This window comes from Balaenoptera ricei, chromosome 3 (assembly GCF_028023285.1).
Source record: "Balaenoptera ricei isolate mBalRic1 chromosome 3, mBalRic1.hap2, whole genome shotgun sequence".
Classification (NCBI taxonomy): domain Eukaryota; kingdom Metazoa; phylum Chordata; class Mammalia; order Artiodactyla; family Balaenopteridae; genus Balaenoptera; species Balaenoptera ricei.
This window is the reverse complement of record NC_082641.1, coordinates 15,782,411-15,797,982: the sequence shown is the minus strand read 5'-3', so window position 1 is coordinate 15,797,982 and position 15,572 is coordinate 15,782,411. Positions and strand designations below refer to the sequence as shown.

Below are 15,572 nucleotides of genomic sequence, written 5' to 3'. Positions count from 1 at the left end.
ATTCCACTGTATAGACATATATCACTGTATTTATCAATTTATCAGTAAATGGACATTTGAGTTATTTCCAATTTTTAGCTATTAGGAATAATGCTGCTGTGAACATTTATGTACATGTTTTTGTGTGGATGTATGTTCTCTTGCCTCTTGGTTAGAAGTTTAGGATTAGACTTGCTAGATTATATGGCAGCTCTATTTTTAAACTGCCAAACAGTTTTCCAAAGTAGCTGTACCAATTTATAATACTTTTCCACCTGCAATGAATGTGAATTCCAATTTTTCTACATCCATGTTGACACGTGTTACTGTCTGTATCAGGGCTCTCTAGAGAAACAGAACCAAGGAATATAAAAGGAAATTTATTAAGAGGAAATTGTTCCCATAATTATGAGTGCTGAAAAATCCCATTCAAGCTAGAGATCCAGGAAAGCTTGTGGTATAATTTCGTCCAATTCCTAAGACCATGAGCACCTTTAGAGGGGCTCATAATGTAAATCCAAGTCCAAAGGTGGGAGAAGATGAGATGTGATGTCCCAGCTCAACAGTGAAGCAGGAGGAAAGAGGCAAATTCCAACTTCCTCTGCCTTTTGATTCATTCATGACATCAGCGGATTGGATTATGACCACTCACATTTGGTAGTGTGACCTACTTTAATAAGTCCATTGATTCAAATGTAAATCTCACCCAGAAACACCTTCACAGAAATAATGTTCAGTGGAATATCTGGGCATCCCTGACACAGTCAAATAGACAGATAAAAGTCACTATAACATTATCTCATTTGTTATAAGCATTCTGGTGAATGTGAAGTTCAGGTATATCATTGTGATTTTAATCTGCATCACCCTAACTAGTGCTGGGTACCTTTTCACATACTTAATAGCCTTTTGTGCGTCTTTAGGGAAATATCTATTCTAACAGTTTGGCATTTTAAATTTAAATTTTATTTATCTTTTTATTATCTAGTGCAAGTTTAATATTTTTATTAATAGGCTATATTTTTAGAACAGTTGTTGATTTATAGAAAAATTGAGCCTATATTTTTATTTTTACCTTTTCCTGAAAACAGTTTCCTCTGTTACTAACACCTTACCTTAGTATGGTAATTTTCTAACCATTAATAATTTAGTGTTGATATATTATCATTCACTAAAGCCCATAGTTTATTCAGGTTTTTCTTTCTTTTTTTCTTTTTTTAGTTTTTATCTAATGTCTGCAACTTTTGACACCAATATTAAAATAACTAAATGACTTTTTCAACCATTTCCTTCTCCTCTGATTCCCCCCAACTTCATCACAATGAAGGCAGCAGAAAGTGTTTCTGAAGATAAAAATGTCAAGAGGAGTTTTAGTATAATTGGGGACAGATCTCCAGTGTCCTGTGTGAGATTCTAGCAATGTGTTCACATGATCACAATTTTTTTAACATAGAAAAATGAGATTTTTAAAAATATATTAGTATAAATAAGACTCCAAGCATGTAAAACCTTCAAACCCCCCAAACTTGGATGAGCCCCCAAATACTTTTTATTATTCAAGAATATAAGACAACACCAGGTAGGTTTGGCATCAGATTTTACATTGTACAGTAAATACTTCAAGTTACCTATATTTTAACTGGCAGTAAAGGTAAGGTGTTCCAGTCATAGAAAACTTATTATTGGGAGCTCAAAAAAGTGTGATAGGAAAATATATCATCTTTTCCCCATTAATTATCCCTAAGGAGAAATGTCATATCCTTCAGAGAAAATGGAAAGCAGGACAGTATTAACATACACTGCTTGTTTGGGTCATACCAATTCTGTTTGAATAGTATCACTTTCATGATTAATGTTAGTCCTCTATAGAATAAAGGTACTTTATATTTAAAATCCAGCAACACATTTCTTATCATGTCTGTTGAGCGTATTGTTTCTTACATTATTCATATCTACTTGAAGACTCTTGTGAAAAATTCATTTTGAGCCTTAGTTTATAGTGCTATAGGGCAAATAGTTTTACTTTTATCTTATGAATACGGTGAAGTGTATGAATTATAAAATTTCTGAGATATTTGCTAGAAAGCCTAGAGCTAAGATATAAGATATTCATCTACAGAAGTGCCTGGATCTGTCTGTCTATCTATCTATCTATCTATCTATCATCTATAAAACACCTTTTTAGCTCAAACTGTCCTAACTCTTGTTAGGACATCTTTTTAGCTCATCTTGTTAGCTCATCTTTTCCTGCACCTAGACTTAAGATCTTCCGTTTTATTTTACATGATATGTCTTTGCAAGTCAATTTAAAATCTATTTTAGAATAAGGCAGGATATAAATTAAAAATACATGTAATAATCAAATAATGAATACAAGTAAAATTGAGTCATGAAATAAACCTAGCTTTATGGGTATGTCTCATTAGTTTCCTAGCATAGTTTTGAAGTTGAGAAAATGTACCTTAACTTCATTTTGCTATTGAAAAAGTCAGCTTCCCTAGTATCTTTTAGTTAGAAAATTTCACACTGCTGCACTTTTGGGGATTTGCTTTACCTAAATAGAACCTCCATTTCACCCATCAGTTTCTATGACCTAGAGTTTGAAAAGCCTTGGATTGATTGGTTGTTTCAAGTATTAAGATCTTTTCCCCACACACTCAAGACTCGCCAACCCAGCACTAATCTTGAATCAATCCTGAGGATTATTTTTAAAATTTTGCCTACAATTGTGGAATGTCTGGATTTAAATTTATGATTACCAAGATCTATGAACATATCTGACCTTGTTATATTGACACTCTATCTCTGTTTCCTTACCAAAATGTTGTTTGATTTCCTAACTCATCCAATTTTTGTGGAAATTGAATTTATCTCCTTAATTCAATTATTCTTGGCACCCTGACCCACCCTTGCCAAGCTAATCACTCTAAACTAGATTATATCTCCCATTCTCCTAGACAGAGTTAGATGGTTTAGCCAAAACAGAAGAACCACATCCTACCACATGCATGATTCCAAGAGGTCCTGAATTTAGATTACCTGTCTGCCCTGTCCCTAAATGATTGGTTGTCTTGTGATCATTAGGTTCCTAGGATTAAGACTTGCTTAAACATTAATTCGTGCTATTAGCCCCATATCTGGGCTGTTTCAATAACCTTCCCATCTCCACAGAGCCATGTTACTGCGGTCCAGCAAAGCCACAGAATTATGACACTGTCACCTTCTTCTTGTTCCCCTTCCTATGGGAAAAATGAGCAAACTTGAAATTTATTCCAAACATGCACATTTCTGTTTTGAAACAGGGACAATATTTTCATGCAAGTTGTGCAAGGAACATTCAATAGTTTAGGTGAAACTGATGCTTCACCTCAAAACTCTAGTTAAGGGGCCACAGAATTCAAGTTACAGGGCTTATCCTGATCATCTTTTTGCCATTATTTTTGTTTTTCTTATAGCTGAGGTAAGAAGATGATGAGAAATATTTTTCTGAAAATCTTTCTCTCTCTCTCTCTCGTGTGTGCACTCACTCTTCAAAAATATAAAACCTTCACTGTAATGTTCTGGTCCAAGTTCTGCTTGGCTTTCCTGTAAAAGAAGCGCATTTGCCCAGTGGCAGGTCTGCTTCTGTAGAAACTCTATATATATTACACAGGAAATTTGGAAATGTTCTCACCACCAAATAGTTCCACCATTTAGTCACCTTTAAAATTCTATATCAAACTTACTGAAACTAGCCTTACCAGAAGCATACTTGTTACTGTCAAGTCAGATTTGTGTGTTTTTACACTAACGGATAAAATTCAGGAGACCTGTGCTTAACAGACTAAACAAGGGGTACTAGGACTAGACGTGCTTCTGCCTATGAAGGCAGGTGTGCTTCAGGTAATGGATGAGGAGATTTCAAGAGCTGAGCAAATAACACGGAGAGGAGATTGATAGACGCAAAAGCTGTAACAGACAGATCCTTTAGATAGTTTATCTATTGAACATTCCATAGCATTTGGGTACTATGGATCACTAAAATCATCATAGTAGCCTGCTGCTATCATAGAAACCTTTTATGACTAATGATCAGAAACCATGCTAGTAAATATAAGAATAGAGAAGGATATTCTGTTCAAGGTTGTGGAATATATCATTGGTCAGTAAGTACCAAAATGGCCACAGACCTGAAAACAACTACGTGTCATGACCATAATTTGTTCTACATGTTCCATCATAAACATTGTCCTTATAAAGAGTGGCCTTTGTGATAGCTGTGCTTTGCAGAATATACTTTTGGTAACAGCATTAATACTTCACTCCATATATTAAAGCTCAACAAATTGGGGGCCCACGAGTGTGCACAGCAAATTGTAAGACTCAAATAAATCTTCTGGAAATGACCCATTTGATTAGTCAGGATTGACCAGGTTCTACTACAAAAACAAATATCAGTGACTGAATTCAGCATAGGTGTATTTCTTGCTCATATCAAATACAGTCTGAGTTTCCTAAATTTTTGGATAGCAGTCTTCCATGCGGTGCCTCAGGAATTCAGCTGCTTCTACTGTGTTGTTTCTCCATTCAAAATATGGACTCTGCGACCCCACTAAGCCCTAAGAGAGAACACAGAGAGCTTACACCTCTTCTCAAATACCTCTTCATAAAAATGAGACAGGTCACTTTTGCTTGCACCCTGTTGGTGAGTACTGGGCAAGTGCCCCATTAACTACAAGAGGACTCAGAAATCTAAGCCACCCAGGTGCACAGAGAATTGAAGACTAGAAATATCTGCAACACTACTGGGCAAGAATATGAGATAGTTTTCCACAAGAGGTCTTGTTGGTCATATAGATATAGATTCTGTCTAAATTATCATTATTTTGCTATCACATTTCTACTGTATATTTTTTATTATAAAACATTTTGACTCAATCCTGCTAGGGTCTGGGTTATTCCCTGATTGAAATATACATTGAATTCTTAGTCACTAAGTTTAGAGAAATTAACTTATTTATATAAGAAAATCATCAGATTATACATATTATACTAAATACTATATAGATATCAAGGCATCTTTTGTTTCATTTCTACAGAACCCATATTTCTACACTGTATTTCTCCCCAATGGATTGCCCAGAGATGGACAGAATTAGGCATATAATGATGAAGCAGTGATGAACAAGATTTAGAACCTGTCTGAGGCAACTGTCATTTCTCTCTGCAGTATATTTCCTCTCCTCACCCCTGCTATCAAAACAAAGCCTGCTAAAAGTCAGCAATTCTGCAATTCTCAGTTTCAGACATTAACTATGGACTCCATAAGGATATACATACACAGTTCCTAGTCAAGTTTGTTTTTATTAAAGTATAATTGACTTACAATATTTTATTTGTTAGTGGTGTTCAACATAGTGACTCAACATTTATATATTCAATATGTTACAAAATGGTTACCACAATAAGCCGTTAGCATCTGTAACCATACAAAGTAAGTACAGTATTATTGACTATATTCCCTATACTGGAGACTACTTCTCCATGACTTATTTATTTTTTAATGGAAATTTGTACCTCTTAATCCACTTCACCTATTTCATCAATCCCCCCACCCTCCTCCCCTCTGATAACCACAAGTTCTCTGTATCTGTGAATCTATTTCTATTTTGTTATGTTTGCTCCTTTGTCTTGTATTTTAGATCCCACGTGTAAGTGAAATTATAAAGTATTTGTCTTTCACTGTTTGGCTTTTTTTACTTAGCATAATATCCTATAGGTTAATCCATCTTGTCACAACTGACAAAGTTTCATTCTTTTAGATGACTGAGTAGTATTCCATTGTGGTTTTTCAAATCTGCTTAAAACAAGGAGCAGAAGATTAGTATTAGTAAACTTAATCATCTCCCTCCAATGCAATCTAAATAGCGATAAAGGTCATGCTTTGCTATGGACTTAGGAATTATCTTTATTCATTTTAAATTTGGATAAGGTCTTTTCCTTGAAAAACTGAGATTTATGCTTGAATTTTAGAAGCTTCTTTCAGATATGCTAATATTAATGATTAATTTTAGTAATATCATTTTTGAAAATATTATTTGAATTGTATTTTGACTTCAAAATACAAATACATTTTTGAATTTGTATTTGATAATGATTATAGGGTGATTTTTTTCCAACAGCAGGTTTTAGGATATAAAGAAACATAAACTTCTCACACAGATCTCAGACTTTACAGAAGGATTTTACAATTTTAGAGGTTCATTTTACATTGCATGTGTTATGTTCACTGAAACAGAAGTGAAGCAATGATTATTAAGTATTATGAAATTCTAAAAACTAGGATTTAATGCACATACTTCCCTATACAAATAGTTTGAAACCATCAAAAATTTAACTTAATATATTTCATTTCTGATATTTCTTTATACCAGCTTATTTAAGTATTTTAAGAATCAGAATATTTACCACAAATATCAATGAGCAAATATGTAAATAACTTTCCCAAAGGTAAAAAACTGAAACATAATTTACACGTTTTTTCATGAGTTATATCAATTATATCAGTAGATTTTTGTTGTTAAACCAAATATTATGGACGTTTAATCAAACTGGGTCATAATGTACTATACTTAGATTACTATGTTGGATTTGGTTTGCTAATATTTTAAGAGTTTATTTTCATATTTTCTCTTGAGTGTTATTATACTGTACTTTTCTTATTTTGAACTGTCTTTTCAGTCTCTGACATAAAGGTTTATGCTAGTTTTATAAAATCACTTCATGATTTCTCTTTTGCATCTATCTAGAATGATTTATAAAATATTGGAGTTGCAGCTTAAATAGTTGATAAAACTTAGTAATGAGATTATCTAAGCTGTGTCTATGTTTGTGTGTTTGATTATTTTGATTCCTAATGCAATTTCTTTGTAATAAGCGTACCATATTCATGTTTTCCATTTCTTCTTTCAAACGCTTTTGAAGATTAACCTTTATAAATATGTGTCTATTACATCCAGGTCATCAAATGCTGGCATGAATTGTTTGTATTTTCTTTTTTATTCCTGATTTATTCTGTGTAGCTTTATTCTCTGTCTCTCTCTTTATCTCTCTCTGTCTCTGATATCATAAGAAGTATGCTTAGCTTACAAAATTTACCTCAATTTCTTATATTAAAAAGATATATGAGGATAATATTAGCAAACATATTTTTATTTTGTAGAAAGTTTTGAGACAATAGGATTAAAGTCAAGCAAAATTTGGTAATAAAATATGTATATAAATCTCATAAATTGTTAACCCTATAAATAGATAGATGCTTAGAAGACAGACGGATAAATACAGTTGTCCCTTGGTATCCACAGGGTATTTTTTTCAGGACCCCTCCCCTCGCCATCACCACAAATACCAAAATCCATAGATGCTCAAGTTTCTTACATAAAATGGCATAGTGTTTGCATATAACCTATACACATTCCCCAGTACACTTTAAATCATCTCTAGATTACTTAGAATACTTAATACAATGTAAATGCTATGTAAATAGTCATCAGTGTGCAGCAAATTAAAATTTTTCTTTTTGGAACTTTCTGGAATTTTTTCCCAAATATTTTTGATTCACAGTTGGTTGAATCGCAGATGTGAGACCCATGTATACGGAGTACAGACTGTATAGATAAAATATTTAAAAATGTAATCAACTCGAGTTGATCACTAAAGTACATCAAGTATGTTCAATCAAAATTTTATAATAATTATCTTGATAATATACATTTACTGACTAAGACGGTTATGCAGCTTTTACATGGAACTCACTCCTGTATCATAAAAAGAACAGCAAAGGGAAATGGATTTTTAAAAAATAAATTTTATTATTAATCTACAGATTATGCTTTCATAAATTAAACTGGAGATACTTTCATTTTGGTACATAGGTGTTTAATCAGCTTCTCAGTAGAAATAGAGCTAGAACTAGAATAAGGACTGTGTCTCTCCGTTCGAGCAGGAATGTGCTAGAAGTTAATTGTATCGTAAAGATCATCTAACTCTTAGTGGATGGGCTTTGTTTTAAATTCCCTGTATTTGTGTTTAGCATTAATCAGTGGCAGTGAAGATGGGTAAAAAACATGGCTTTCTGTTTAATTTCTGTTAGTTATTCCAAATCATTTTGCTCAATTTTCTTAAGACAATGATAGACCTGAAACAAATGTAGGGCTTTCACTCAATCTACCTTTATTGATGAATACTTCAAATAATTGACAACTCAAAACACTTTTTAAAAAATAATAGTTTACAGCCGGAATCTTCCAAACAGACCATCCACTGTCAACGAACATCATAAATCATCTCAGACTTGAAACATGGCTTAAGGTAAGGTGAGTAAACTAGAGCAATAAGGGCACTTGATCTCTCAAATGTTAGTGAGGCAAAAATAAGTGTTCAGGTTTTCTTGAGAGAAAGCACAAACTTTGAAATAAAATTTTATTAAAATAATATTTAGAGATGGTTCTCAATAGATATGGGATGGTTATGCTCAAAATACTATATTTTATCTTATACATATGCATGTTAAATATTTCAAAATGAATCATGAAGAAAGTTTCCTTTCATCTGAAGATTTCATTTGTCCCCATTTTTTTGGCTTTCCTTAGTTTCATTTATCTTTTTCTTTGAGATTTGCTAGGATGTCTGTTTGCCTGAAGGGACCATTTTACTAAGGGGTTATCAGCAGTTTGTGCTTGTAATATATTGTCACATAGACAAAACTCTATTGTTTGTTTGTAATTTATTTATTTATTTATTTTTGGCTGTGTTGGGTCTTCGTTGCTGCACGCAGGCTTTCTCTAGTTGCGGCAAGCAGGAACTACTCTTCATTGTGGTGCACAGGCTTCTAACTGCAGTGGCTTCTCTTGTTGCTGAGCACGGGCTCTAGGCGCGCAGGCTTCAGTAGTTGTGGCACGAGGGCTCAGTAGTTGTGGCTCACGGACTCTAGAGCACAGGCTCAGTAGTTGTGGTGCACGGGCTTAGCTGCTCCACTGCATGTAGGATCTTCCCTGACCAGGGCTCTAACCCGTGTCCCCTGCACTGGCCGGCAGATTCCTAACCACAGCGCCACCAAGGAATTCCCAATTCTATCGTTTCCATGTGGACCTTACAGTCACTAGGATTTAGAAAATGAAGTTACTTTTTTTCATTACAAAAAAAAAAAAAAAAGCTTTCTCTGTTAAGCTAACATATTTCTCAACTGAATGCTTACACTTTCAAAATACAACTTAAGCTGCTCTTTTTTTACACAACTGCTTGAATGATGCATGGTATTACATATTGGAGTTTCTTGTGAAAATTAATTGCTTGCTTCTAAATGGGTGATTACTTTATAATTTTTACTCCTGTGAAAATAAAATGTTGTTTTTACTGAATGTTGCTTGATACTAAATCTTTAGCATAAATGAATAAAATTTGTTGTTATCTAATAGAGCCTACTTGGTAATACACAGACACTTTTTGGTGTTAAAATAATGTGATCTAGTGAACTTCATATAGACATCCTTTTTCTTTAGTAAACTATGACAAATTTAAGTTTTAGTATAAGTAGACTATTTCAATTTATTTCTCTTCTTTCAGTATTTTGCTGTAGTTGCTGAATAGTTTCTTACCAAGGGAAGAAAAAGGATTAACTTGACTAAAACCCAGTTAAAATGCAAATGAAATGAATTTCTGGGCAATAAAGCATGCATTAAGCTGGGACTTTAATGAATATAATAGTAAAAAGTCCCTGGAATATTTATGCACCTCTATCTATTTCATCTTTATGCTCATTTAGATGTAAGTCTCCTGATTATTTTAGAGGCTTTGCATTTCTGCTTGCCACAAACATGATTAACAGCTGTATTGCTCCATTTTCTCCAGAGAGGTCTTAGAACCTACTTCATTTCACTCTCTTGAAATCCAACCATGAAGCTAAAAAGAATCTTATCTGACTTCTAAGATTTATGCTCATTTCAAAGAGATTACTGAAATTCATTGATAGAAGCGGTATATAGTATAAAATGGCTAAGTATAGTTACGAGGCTTTGGTGCCTATTTTGAAAGGAATTTTATATTTGAAATGAAGAAAATGTAATATTTGTGTTATATCTGTGTGTTAATTATTAGAATAGAGATAATGAATATTTCTGTATTTGTAGAAACAGAGACACTAATTCCTCTTATCAGCCTGAAGGTAAAGGGTAGACATTTGTAGTCTGGGGAGGAAAGGCTTTGATCTTAGTGATGGATTTTGCTGAGTCAGGTTTTCCTTTTGTAGAGACAAGTCAGAGTTTAAGCAAATGCAACTAGGTCATTTCTTTTACCTTGTTAGACCTCTTCACATTTTGCTCAAAGGCGTTTTTAAAATTCAGAGGATTTGAATATATTATCCTATAAAATAATTCTGTAATCTATTATTGTAATAGATCATAAAAGAGTATGGTCATTATGGAGTAAGTACTATTCTAGAATCATAAAATGTTAATAAGTGTTCAAGGTCAAGAAAATATAGGATAGGTTGAGAGTTAAATCTACAGAAGCTGGTACATTGTAAGTTGAAATAGCTGCAAAAGATTCATAAAGTCTATTCTGTGCCAAGAACAGTATCCTTGAAACTAATTTAAATGATTAGTTTTGCTTTTTTCATGTTCATCCTTTAGAAAGCATATGGTATAGCCTCAGTGATTATAGAAATAAAGAAGGACCATTTGCTAGTTATGGCAATGCTGTGACTACGAGATGTAAGGTCAAATAGAGCAAAAGAAGACTAGTTTTAAAACTAAGAGGCATAGAAATGTGTCATTTAATGTGCATTATCCACTTTATGTACAGTATATTTTTGATGTTAAAAAGAAGGTATTTCTACTTGGCCATGAAAAAGAATGAAATAATGCCATTTGCAGCAACACGGATGCAACAAGAGATGATCATACTAAGTGAAGTAAGTCAGAAAGAGAAAAACAAATACTATATGATATCACTTATACGTGGAATAAAATATGACACAAATGACCTATCTCCAGAACAGAAACAGACTCACAGACGAAGAGAACAGACTTGTGGTTGCTGAGGGGTAGGGGTGGGAAGGTAGGGGGAGGGATGGACTGGGAGTTTGGGGTTAGCAGGTGCAAACTATTACATATGGAGTGGATAAACAACAAGGTCCTGCTGTATAGGATAGGGAACAATATTCAATATCCTGAGATAAACCATAATGGAAAAGAATTAAAAAAAGAATATATACATATAACTGAATCACTTTGCTGTGTAGCAGAAATTAACACAACATTGTGAATCAACTATACTTCAATTTAAAAAAAAGTTTAAAAAAAGAAGGTCTTTTGGCCTCCGCTATATATTTCCATCTATCTACTAGAGAGGAAAAAAATCATTGAACTGGGTGGTGCAAATGAATTACTGAGTGGGTGGCCCCATCTACTCATCCAATTTGATAGACTATCTCCGGATTCGCTTTCTGAAGCCAGAATATTAACTTTGGCAATTGCTTCGTGACTGAAAGATCCTCTCTCACGTATATGCGCTGTCCTCTAGGAAATACAAAGTGCTGTGCTGCCTGGTGACTCAGAAAGCACTTTAAATGGCTGAGGAAATGTAACTCTTTTACTGTCCTATTTAAATTATCCTATCTACAGTTAAAATTGAGCTGTTATTCTATCATAAAATATGTAACTATATACTCATTTAGATTCATGTAGTCATGTAGTTCTTAATCTTAGTTTCTCTGGAACAATTAATTCTATTCCAGTCATGCTCTGGGTACTGCTCTTCCCTGCCATTTCTATCTGGTTCCACCTCTGCGTTCTATTTGAATTCTTCCCTATTATTAAAGAGAATAGTCTCAAGATGAATATGCATTTACTGTGCTTATCTGAGGCAGCAGTGCTTTGCCTCTGTGAAATGTTTCTTTTTCTAATTTGTAATGTAGTATTTATTCTTTAAGGTAATCCACTATTTCAGTCATTAATAGTGGTGGTTGACAGTCTACATTCTTGGTGAACTGTGTGTAGATAGAATATTGGCTTGGAGATGAAAAAATTAAGTCACTTGACTAAACACAACCGCCATTGTTTGCCCAACACTTTACCTCTCATATCCTTACAGGTATAATGTCACCATCTATTTATTGGAGATCTTCATTTAGTAGGACATTCTTCTAGTAAACACTCCATCAAGGTGTCAATGCCATCGCCTCATCCCCCCACCTCTGTGATGAATTCAGGGATGAGCACATAATTAGGCAGCCTGATAAAACTCTTCCCAGTAGCTGCCTTACTGTAAAGGTAAGGGATAATTTTGTCTTTGTTTTGATGGAATTTATTTGTATAATCCAATATCAGAATAAGGGGTCACTGTTCTGATGTAGTTATTTCTATTCAAGAAGATAACACAAAACATATATATTTTTTCATATACTTTAACAATGGATCAGTCTACTTTGACATACTAATTTAATAAGTTTTAAGGAGTGCAGGTTATAATAATTATATGATAAAAATTGATGCACACAGTTTGAATCAAAATATAGCTCAAGGAGAGTGTAGGAATACATGCTATTCAATTAGAAAGTTTTCTTATAAATAGATGAAGCATTACTTAAAATTAAGATGTGGATAATTCTTTCAATGAATGAAAATTGGGTAATAATTGTAACAATTTGATAAATTTTAGAAAGGAGAAGAACACTGTTTTACCAATAATTTTTTTCTTTGCAGCACACTATTATCCAGGTATTTGAGATTTTGAATGAACACTAGATATATTTAAGTCAATTGTTTAAGACTTGATTATATTAGGTAAAATATATATTAATGGGAATAGATTCAAAATATTGTAATAGATTCAAAATCATCCTGGTGATTTGTAAAAATTTCTAACCAATCCAATTCCTCTATAACCAGTGGAAGTGAGTTAAATTTCACTTAGACATCTTATCGCAAATATCTGATATAACTTATCAGGCTATGGTAATATATGGGGTGTAAAAACCTAAGAAATGTATTTCTCCCAAGATCCCTTTTGCAGCAATAGTGTGTAATGATCATGGAATCACTTTACAGTTAAAAACAGGAAGTTTTCATGTCAGCCTAATCAGGAAGAATTTTTCTAGAGTTCCCGAGCTGTTTATAGTCTTCTTGTATACCTCCACTCTGGTTTCCTCCGTCTTGTACTTTCTCCCTAAAGCCATCAGTGGATGACAACCCATTCAGACCCCCCTGCACACACCTGTCTAAAATGTTTTTCCTTTTTTTGTTAATTGAAGTATAGTTTATTTACAATGTTTCAGGTGTACAGCTAAGTGATTCAGTTATACACACACACATATTTCTTTTTTCATAATCTTTTCCATTGTAGGTTATTACAAGATATTGAATATAGTTCCCTATGCTATACAGTAGGTCCTTGTGATGCCTGTGGTGGGGGCCTGTCCCATAGTACTCATCAGGCCAGTGTCTCACAGTATCAAAAATCATGGGGGTTCCAGACATCTTCACTGATGTATTTTACCTTTTCTTTTTCACAACTACCTTCTCTTCTCTTAAATCCCAGCCCTCTCCACAGAAAAAGACCGTCTCCCGTGTTCAGGCATCTCAAGCATTAATACTTCTAGCTGGAACCTACTCTGATCTGCATTACAATAGGAAATGGAATCTTTTCTCCTTGAAACCACAGTATGGGGTGGGTGACCATCCCTGACAGGTGCTCATCTTCCTCCCAGTGCGCCTGGGCTGTGCGCATGGTCATTCAAATGGAGAGACAGGGGGGTGTGGACTGTGTGGAAAGCCACTCATGTTAGCCCGGGTGATGCAAAGAAGTTCTTAGTCCTCCTCAGTCAGGGGCCTTGGAGGGCACTGACATATAAAACTGCACCAAACTGGGTGAAAAGTTACGCTATTTCTATGCCCATGTTACCACTCTTGAGAAAGAAAATAAGACTGAGGAAAAGTAGTTGAGACGCTTCTAATGTATAATGTGAGAAGAAGTGAGTTTTAGAACAGTGGATGATTAAGAAATCTAACACTGTCAATACTTTGAAGGAGAGAGAGGAAACAGAACCAAAAATGATTGGAATCACATGATAATTGTCAAATGAAATGCATTTGTTCAAAAATGTTTATTTTAATATATGACAATAATGCTCAGAGGAGAGAGTCCAGGTGTTTCTGTCCCACTTACCTTAGTTGCTCTCTTGACTCCTGTTACTTCTTATTCTTCTCAGCTACACTATTTTCTTTCTTTCCTTCCTTCCTTCTCTGTCTCCTATGGGCTCAGCCAAGAGCTTCACTAGTGCTTTCTCTCAATGACATGTTTCTCCTTCTAATGTCAATATGTTACTGCTCTTTGTATTAATACATCACCTAAATCATTAATAGCGGCAGTCTACACTCTACGTTCTAGATGGAACGTATGTGGGTTATGGGCTAGAAGGCTGACAAGTTAAGTCACTTGACTTCTTTTTTTCAATCAATTTTATTTTAACATAATCTAAACACATACCATTTAGAAAATATGAAGAAAAATTTACGTACAAGTGTTGATGCTATTGCATTTGGATAAAGCTGGCAAGTTCTTGCTACTAGCATAGCCCAGGAAACACCACGGAGGAAAACTAATATATTGGAATAGATGTTGTGGTGTTTGGCTCACAGTTTGATAGCTTGAAGGATTAACCTGAAGGTGTCAATGTTTGGTACTCGATGTAAAATTTCATTGGTTACCCTGCATCTTACATATAACTTTTAAATCAGACTATCATCTCTAAAGTCCAGGTCTTCTGGAATAGTCTGCAAGTGCTAATCCTGCAAACAAAATAACAATCTCTATCCCAGAACACAGTTTGATAACTGGTACAAATGCCTCTCCAACAGCTCTTAAATCAATTTCTTCCTGTAATTTCAATTCATCATAGAATGAGGTGAAAAAGTCACTTTGATCACCATGTCTTGGTGCAACACACAACACATCAAGATCGGCACCTTTTTTATGTACTCCTAATTTGTAAGTTCCAAATGTAAAAATTTTTCCTCCAACATTTTCAATTACAGATTGTGGAAGATTCTTGCTTTCACTGATTTCTTGTTTCCACTCTTTTACCAGGTTATTTAATTTTCTTCCCAAAATTTAAATCCTGTGCTGCAATTCCTCTTCCTCTTCAAAAACTCCAAAGGGCTTCAGTCTCAATTAGTTTCTGTGTAAGTAGGCAGTCAGTCTCCTTGGGGGCTGCTAAGATGATGGGAGAGGTAATGTCCTAGTGCTTCTGCGTCTGCTGTGTTTGTTGTGATCCCTGCATTGAAACTGGCCTGGAAACCCTACCACCCCCCAACCCTGCCACCACCCTGGGCATGATCCACTGAGGAAGGAGGGAGGCAAGGGCCTGCCTCAGCCCTGGGTCCAACACCAATATCACTTGACTTCTTGACTAAACATGGCGATGAGCCATGAGAGCCTATACTTAGAAAGGTTTTACAGCAAGGAATCTTAGTATTTAAAGGGAATAAAAGAGTAAAAGTGATAATCATATACCTTCACAGGAATTTACATTTAATTAGGAAAACCTTACATCAAGT

At 34.4% G+C, this 15,572-nt stretch overlaps 1 pseudogene; it reads right to left on the bottom strand.

The window, feature by feature from the left end:
• Window positions 1-14,480: 14,480 nt before the first annotated feature.
• Window positions 14,481-15,295, bottom strand: LOC132362454 (poly(A) polymerase alpha-like; annotated as a pseudogene).
• Window positions 15,296-15,572: the final 277 nt, after the last annotated feature.